Source organism: Otolemur garnettii, unplaced genomic scaffold (assembly GCF_000181295.1).
Source record: "Otolemur garnettii isolate 467f Iridium unplaced genomic scaffold, OtoGar3 scaffold00254, whole genome shotgun sequence".
NCBI classification, from domain to species: domain Eukaryota; kingdom Metazoa; phylum Chordata; class Mammalia; order Primates; family Galagidae; genus Otolemur; species Otolemur garnettii.
Window position 1 is genome coordinate 1,143,509 of NW_003852649.1, and position 7,500 is coordinate 1,151,008.

Sequence of the window (7,500 nt, forward strand, 5' to 3'; positions counted from 1 at the left end):
AAGATAGCTCCAAACACATCTTAGTTTTTGTGTTATTAATGGAAGGCTCTTTTTCTGGGTACTGTTATAGAATGGATTTTTTCCCAAATAAGCAAAGTAAAAGAGCCTCTTTTTAAATATTTTATTTATTTAACTTATTTTTATTTACTTAAATTTCAGATTAATATGAGGATACAAATGATTAGGTTACACTATTCATGTTTGTTAGGTAAAGTTCAAGTTGTAGTTGAGCCCTTCACCCAAGGGGTGGGCTGTATCCCCTTCCATTGTTCCCATTAGGGAAGGGATTACACATTTCCTCTTCCTTCCCTCTCCTTGTTTCCTTTTCTCCCTCTCCCCTACTTGAATATAATTTTATTTTTCTCTCATGAAGGGCTGTAGTTATTTATCTATTGGTTTCATATAAGTATTGAGTACACTGGACACTTGCTTTTCCATTCTAGTGATACTTTTCTAAGAGGAGTATTTTTCAACTCCATCTATGTAGATACAAAAGATGCAAGGTTCCCATCTTTTTGTGGTTGAATAGTATTCCTTGGTATACACATACCATAGTTTATTAATCCATTCATGAGTTGATGAGCACTTGGGTTGACTTCATGTCTTGACAATTATGAACTGAGCTGCAATGAACATTCTAGTGCAAACATCCTTATGGTAAAATAATTTTTTTCTTCCGGGTAGATCCCTAGGAATAGGATTGCAGGATAAAATGGAAGGTCTACTTTTAGCTTTTTGAGGATTCTCCATACTTCCTGAAAGAGCTTCTTTAAAAAATATTTTTGTGAAGATTTTGGAAGATATGTATAATATTTCAGAATGAAGGGCCATTATCTAAGCATGAAGAGAATAGGGCTAAATGAAGAAGCAGTCTCTTAGAGATTTTCTATTCTAGGCTCCTGCCTCCCGTCCAAGCGTGACTATCCAAATCTATTCCCATCTAAGAATGAATATCCAACATTTGTATTTCAATATCATTATTCTTTAAATGTCTTTGTCAGAACTTCTATTAGGAGTCAGTCATGTATCCAAGTACTTCATTGAAACTGAAGTACTTAGTACTTTCACATCATTGTTAAGATGTACCATTATTTTATACAATACCAAGAAAGAAAAAATTATACCACTTAGCCTATGATATAGTAAAATTTCAGAGATGTTACACTGTGGAAAAAAAGAAATAATATGGTATATCTTTAGATGGAAAATAGATCTTTCTTTTTAGTGTTGAGAAAGACAGTAGGAGAAAGAATGAAGATTTTATAGTTAGGCTGAGGTTTGAATTCTAGTTCCTCTCTTACCAGCTCTGTGAGATTTCAGGAAGTGACTTTTAAATTTCTTTTTCTTTCTTTCTTTCTTTTTTTTTTTGAGACAGAGTCTCACTATGTTGCCCTTGGTAGAGTACCATGTGTCACAGCTTATAGCAACATGGCAGTAATTTCTTTGTTGTTGTTGTTAGAGTCTCACTTTGTGGCCCTTGGTAGAGTGCCATCACTTTATAGCTCACAGTAACCTTCAACTCTTGGGCTTAAGCCATTCTCTTGCCTCAGCCTCCCAAGTAGCTGGGACTACAGGTGCCTTCCACAATGCATGGCTATTTTTTCTTTTTAGAGATGGGGAGGGTCTATCTCTGGCTCAGGCTGGTCTTGAACTCATGAGTTCAGGCAATCCACCCACCTCGGCCTCCCAGAGTGCTAGGATTGGAAATGACTGTTTGAAAACTCAGTTTCTTTTCTGTAATATGGAATCACTCAAATTTCCAAAAAAAATTCTTTATCTGTAATATCGAATAACCCCCACCTCAGTTAGAGTAAGGAAGAATAATTAATTTCCTGAATATAATGATTTTATCTTCATGGATGTCACTTGGTGAAATTAGTTTTTCTTCTCTTCATTTTAAAACAAAATATTCTGTATTAATTTAAATTGATTTCTCTCATCTTGGCCCTCTGAAGTGTAGACATAGTTTTAAAATGAGATGCTTTTTAAGGAGTCTTAGAGCAGAGCATTGCGCTTTCTTGCCCTCTCTGTCTCTTTGCTTTTTCTCCTGCTAGATGATATGGAGACATCGGTGAGTAACTGCCTGAACTATTTTACACAGAGACACAAGCATTCTCTGCTTTTTGGATATTCAGATAAGATCACAAAAAGAACAGCACTCATTGGACAGCACCCGTGGCTCAAAGGAGTAGGGCGCCAGCCCCATCTACCGGAGGTGGTGGGTTCAAACCCAGCACTGGCCAAAAACTGCAAAAAAAAAGAGCACTCTCATTTCACCTGTTATGACAAGTAGTTTGGCTCAGCAAGGATATTCCCTATTATTCAGTGTCTTTGTCCGGGATAATGCTATAGAATGTTGTTAAGTTTCTCTTTCTCTGATGAGTTTCTCATCCTACCTTCTTTACCTAATTGAATACTTTTTGTCACCAGCTCTACTTCTATTAAATTATCTCCTCAGTAGGAATCTCTTTATTATTTCATTTCTTCAGAAACTAAGTTAGCATTATCCGTCTTTCGAGGTTCTTCCTCCAAAAAAAAAAAGAAAAAAACAAAAGAAAAGAAAAGAAAGAAAGTAAGAGAAAAATAGAGGGAAAGAAAGAAAGAAAAAAAAGGATAGGAAAAAGGAGGACATAACTTTATTTTACATAGTTTAGGTTTTGAGTTTGGTATGTCTAACACTCCACAGAAGGAATTTAGAATAGTGGTTATCAAACTGACACATACTAGAATCAAGTAAAAGTTTTGTTTAAAAAAAATTTTATGCCTAAGCCAAGGCTAGATGCAATTCTTAGAATCTCTGGGTTAGCACTCAGGCATCAGAATTTTTAAAAGTTCCCCAAGATAATTCCACTGCACAGCTGCAGTTGAAAACTAGTCATTTGAAACATGTCACATGTCTTAGCTTAGACTGCTAAAATGCCTGCAGAAATCTCAGTTCAGCTGACATCTATTCCTTTTTTCCTTTTTCAGTAATATATTTCTTGAGTTTGTCTTTCTCAGACCTTTCCTAACTAGAAAAATTTCAAGAGAACTCTGAAAAGGAAAAGCGTTTAAAAGAATTTCTTGCAGTTCCACATTGGCAAACAGAAGGTCTGGAAATTACACACTCTAGGTAGAGGTTGGCTTATTATTTTGACAAACATCTAATTCAAAGTCATTTAAGAGGAAACGTTTGTGTCTCTTTTAATATGTCTTAATAAGTTTTCCACCATCTCGTGATGCTCATGGTTCCTTTCATCAACTTAGATTCATTGCAGCTGTTTCCTGTGAAACTCAAACACATAACTTTAAGTTTCATTTCCCATAAAGATCAAAGTACAGAAAGTTATGGATAGCTCTCCCGGCAGCTCTCTTACTGCAGAAGTGGATGAAAAAAATGGTGCCACAGTTATTTACACAAGGAGAGCTTTCCAACACTTTGGAGCAAGGGACTTTTTTTTCTCTTTATCTCACCTGGTCCAGGGAGTGATCTTGCTCTTGTCTCTGCAGTTCATAGATATTTTTTATTGGTGGTTGTGGTTGTTTCTGTCAAAGCTGAGCAAATATGGGTTTGCAGATCAAGAACATTTTACATGGAACACACAATTGTCATTGAGGTTTTGGAAGTGATGTGAGTGAACCTTATCTCTAAGTAAGCAGAGTTGTCTAAACACCTCTATTCTCTTGACCACTCACTAGGGAGATACAGACTAATGCATTTCCTTCAAAAAGGCAGGAACTTTTGTCTACATTGCTTATTCCTATATCCTTGGCACTTAGAACAGTACCATGATAGGTGCTCAATAAATATTTGTTGAATTTGCTAAATAAGTATAGCCTAATGTGCATCTGTGCTGTTGGCTTTAGACTGCCCACCATACTGAGATTGTCATTTGCCTGGATTCTTAGGCAAATCACTGGATCAGTTATCTCCTTTCTTTGATGACCAAACTTCTCAACCCAATGTTTGCTCTCCCAATTTGATTATTTTCATGTCACATTCATTTTTCAGTGCATTATAGGAGGTATAACAATTAAGTTTGTGAATTCATCCTAGGAAATGTGCTACATATCTCATTGCTGAATATCACTAGGGTGACCTTCAAAGTACTCCCCTCCAGAAACTATGCACTGACACTAGCACCTAGTGCAGCCTTCAAAGCAATTTTGGAACATTTTTTTCTGGAATGGACAGCAGAATGATTAAGTAAAGTTAAGCTTATTCCACTTACCCAGATTTGATCATTGCACATTGTATGCTCGTATAAAAATATTGTATACAACTGATAAATATGTACTATTATTATGCATCATAAGATTTTTAAAAAATGTCCTTTTAGGTTGTTTTTAAAAATATACTCCCAAGATAGTGCAACCATTACCACTATATAATTCTGGAGTATTTTCATCATTCCTCAAAGAAACCCAAAGTCATTAGCAGTCAGTCCCCATTTCACCCTCCCCCCAGTCTCTGACAACCACTAACCTACTTTCTATTTCTATAGATTTGCCTATTCTGTGATTTCATATAAATAGAATAACAGACACAGATGGCTCTTTCTATCTGACATCTTGCACTTAACATAATGTTTTCAAGGTTCATTTATGTTGTGGCATTCACCTGTCCTTCATTCTTTTTGATAGCTGAATTATGTATCATTGTATGGATATACCACATTTCATTTTCTTTCAAGATTTTATTTTTATTTACTTATTTTTTAAAATTTCAGATTAATATGGGGATACATATGATTAGATTACATAGTTTTTTGTAAGGTTAAAGTCCAAGTTGTAGGTGTGTCTTTCACCCAGGAAGTGTGCAATATTTGTTCTTTAAATGTACTGCAACATACCCCCACCGGGTATGAGAATTTGGGGAGTAATTCCTAGAAATGGGCTTATTTCCATTTTCTTTTGCAGTTTTTGGCTGGGGCTGGGTTTGAACTCGCCACCACGGGTATATGGGGCCAGCACCCTACTCCTTTGAGACACAGGTGCTGCCCTCTTCTTTCCATTTTCATACTTTTTAAAGGTTGTTTGGAATTGTCATGGTTATTACAAAAGCAAAGAAATTTTAAAACCACAATGTAAATGATGTCATAATTAGCCAAAGTTTAAGTAAGGAGGCAGAGGTAGCTGATAAGGCCAGTTGAAGCTGGTTCTTTCTTGCAGTTATCAGGCTCTCTGGTTGACTTCTGCTTGAGGGTTGTTTATTTTAACACCTGAATCCAATCTTTAAATTCCTGAACCTAGTCTTCACCTATCTCCTACTCTAACAGGTTTGCTTCTGGAAGCATTTAGTGGCAAAGACTGCATGAATTCCTTGGTTATAGACAGCCTTAGTGTGGTGGCTTTCTCACATGCTAGTTGTAAGTGATATACCAGATGAGTGAAGAGGCTCATGGCCTCCTGAGGCGTGGGAGTTGTCACAGGTAAAAGAAGCTTATCTTGTTCCCATGTTCTGTGTGCTTAATTATACTCACAGATTTTGTATAGGGTTGTGCAGGTCAACATCCAGACCAATAGATGATGCTGAAAGGTAAGAACAAACTGTGATGGTAGATTGGGGTTTATGCTTCATCTTTGTTTACCAGGAGAAGATGCCGCTCTCCCAGGCAATGGTCTGGCTGGTATGTGGAATGCCCGGGGGGTTGGGTTCCATACTCAGCCTTGGGAGTGGGAGTGAAGCGAGGAGAGCCTAGAGTGGGCAAGCCCACACTTTGTCTTCCTGATGGCAGTTGTAAGCACCAGTTCTTGTGCTGGTCCAGGGAGCAGTCACCACATGCCTGAAGGAAAAGAATAGAGACACCACTGCTGCACCAAGTTCCTTACAGGAAAGGGAGGGACACCCCAAGCACCTAGCTCCCTTTCACTCTTCAGAATCAGTGGGGCTACTCCCCTGTTCCAACCAAGGGTGTCATATGTGGTACTCAGCAAAGAGCAAAGTCACATACAATCTGGCTTTAGATCCCAAAGCCATTCCTGTCTGCAAAACTCACTGACTAGCAAAACCACAGTTGTCTGGAAAAATCTCCTCCTAGTCTGACGAATTATAGTGTCCATGGCTGGAGCACACTCATAATCAGCTCTGAGTTCTGGCTGTGGGGCCCCTTCCCTCACCCAGCACTCTAAGCCCTGGTCTGAGACTCTAATGCCTGCAGCTGCCACTGATTCTTGATTGCTGAATCCTGCCCAATTCTCTAATTGGGTCCTGGGTGTAGGAAAATCCTGGGGCACTTTTTGGTGCTCTTCTTCTTCTTCTTTTTTTTGCAGTTTTTGGCTGGGGCTAGGTTTGAACCCACCACCTCCGGTATATGGGGCCGGTGCCTTACTCCTTTGAGCCACAGGTGCCACCTTCGTGCTCTTCTTTTTCAGTGTCTTATCCTCTTCCCCAGGTTAGTTCTAGGGCTTGAGAGGGACAAGGTGCTGTCTTGTGGACTGTGCTGTGTGCTTTCCCAGTGGAAAAGTAGTTCACACAGGGACACTCTCTCCCTCTCTGCTTTATTGGGTGTTCACTCACAGTTTTCAGCTAGACTACACCGTCCAGGCTGTATGATCACCTTTCCCCTGGGATCTTTGCTTTACTGTTGAATTACTATGTTCCTTCTTCAATGAAAGTTCACGGTGTGAATCTACACACCATTTTGCTTCTTCCAAGGTTGGGGAGTAGAGAAGACTCTACTCCACCACTAGTCATCAAGATGACGCTACTTTAGTACATCATGGTGGTGGTGGGTTGTAGATCAACAACAAGGAAGCCTTCAAGTATCAGAAAGTCTGTGAATGCCCATTGACCTGGGAAAAAAATCTGTGACATCCAGCCATGGGCGCAGTCCATGTCCCTGTGGCCACTGACTCTGCATTTTCTTTATAGTGTCCTTTGAAGCCCAAGTTTTAATTTTGATATTATGTATAAAAGGCAGATTATATTATGCAGTGATTGCAACTGGGTAAAGTTATGTATTATATGAAGTAGGCTGATGAACCATACTGTTTACCTGAGGCTATTTTGGTTTTAACATTGAAAATCCTACATCTTAAGAAATCTCTCAGACGTGACCAAATCAGATGGTTGCTCCTTATTATGAATAAGGATTGTAAGAACAGAAAAGATGTTGATCACTTTCTTTGTCAATGGGCACAATTGATTTTTAAAAGTTTGTCATGATAAAATTTTTGCAAAAACAAAAATTGAGAGGCAAAACTGAGTTAAGACCAGAGAATATATCTTCCACTTCAGGGCAGTATGTTTGCTCTTGCCCAATGTTGTTATTTGAATTCCATCTTGCAAAAAGTTAATTGGGGAAAAAGTCATAGCAAAATTTTTTCTTCTTTAATAGTAGATAACAAAAAGTGTCTCCTATTATAATGAGTTATGTAAGGTGAGTAAAAACTAATTATTTGCATTCATGATGTCTCAAAATTTTTAAGGAGACTGAGTTTGGAGAGGAATCCTTATACATACTTCTGAAGTGGAGATATCGAGATAGAAACAATTATCTTTTGCTAGTTTTCTGATTT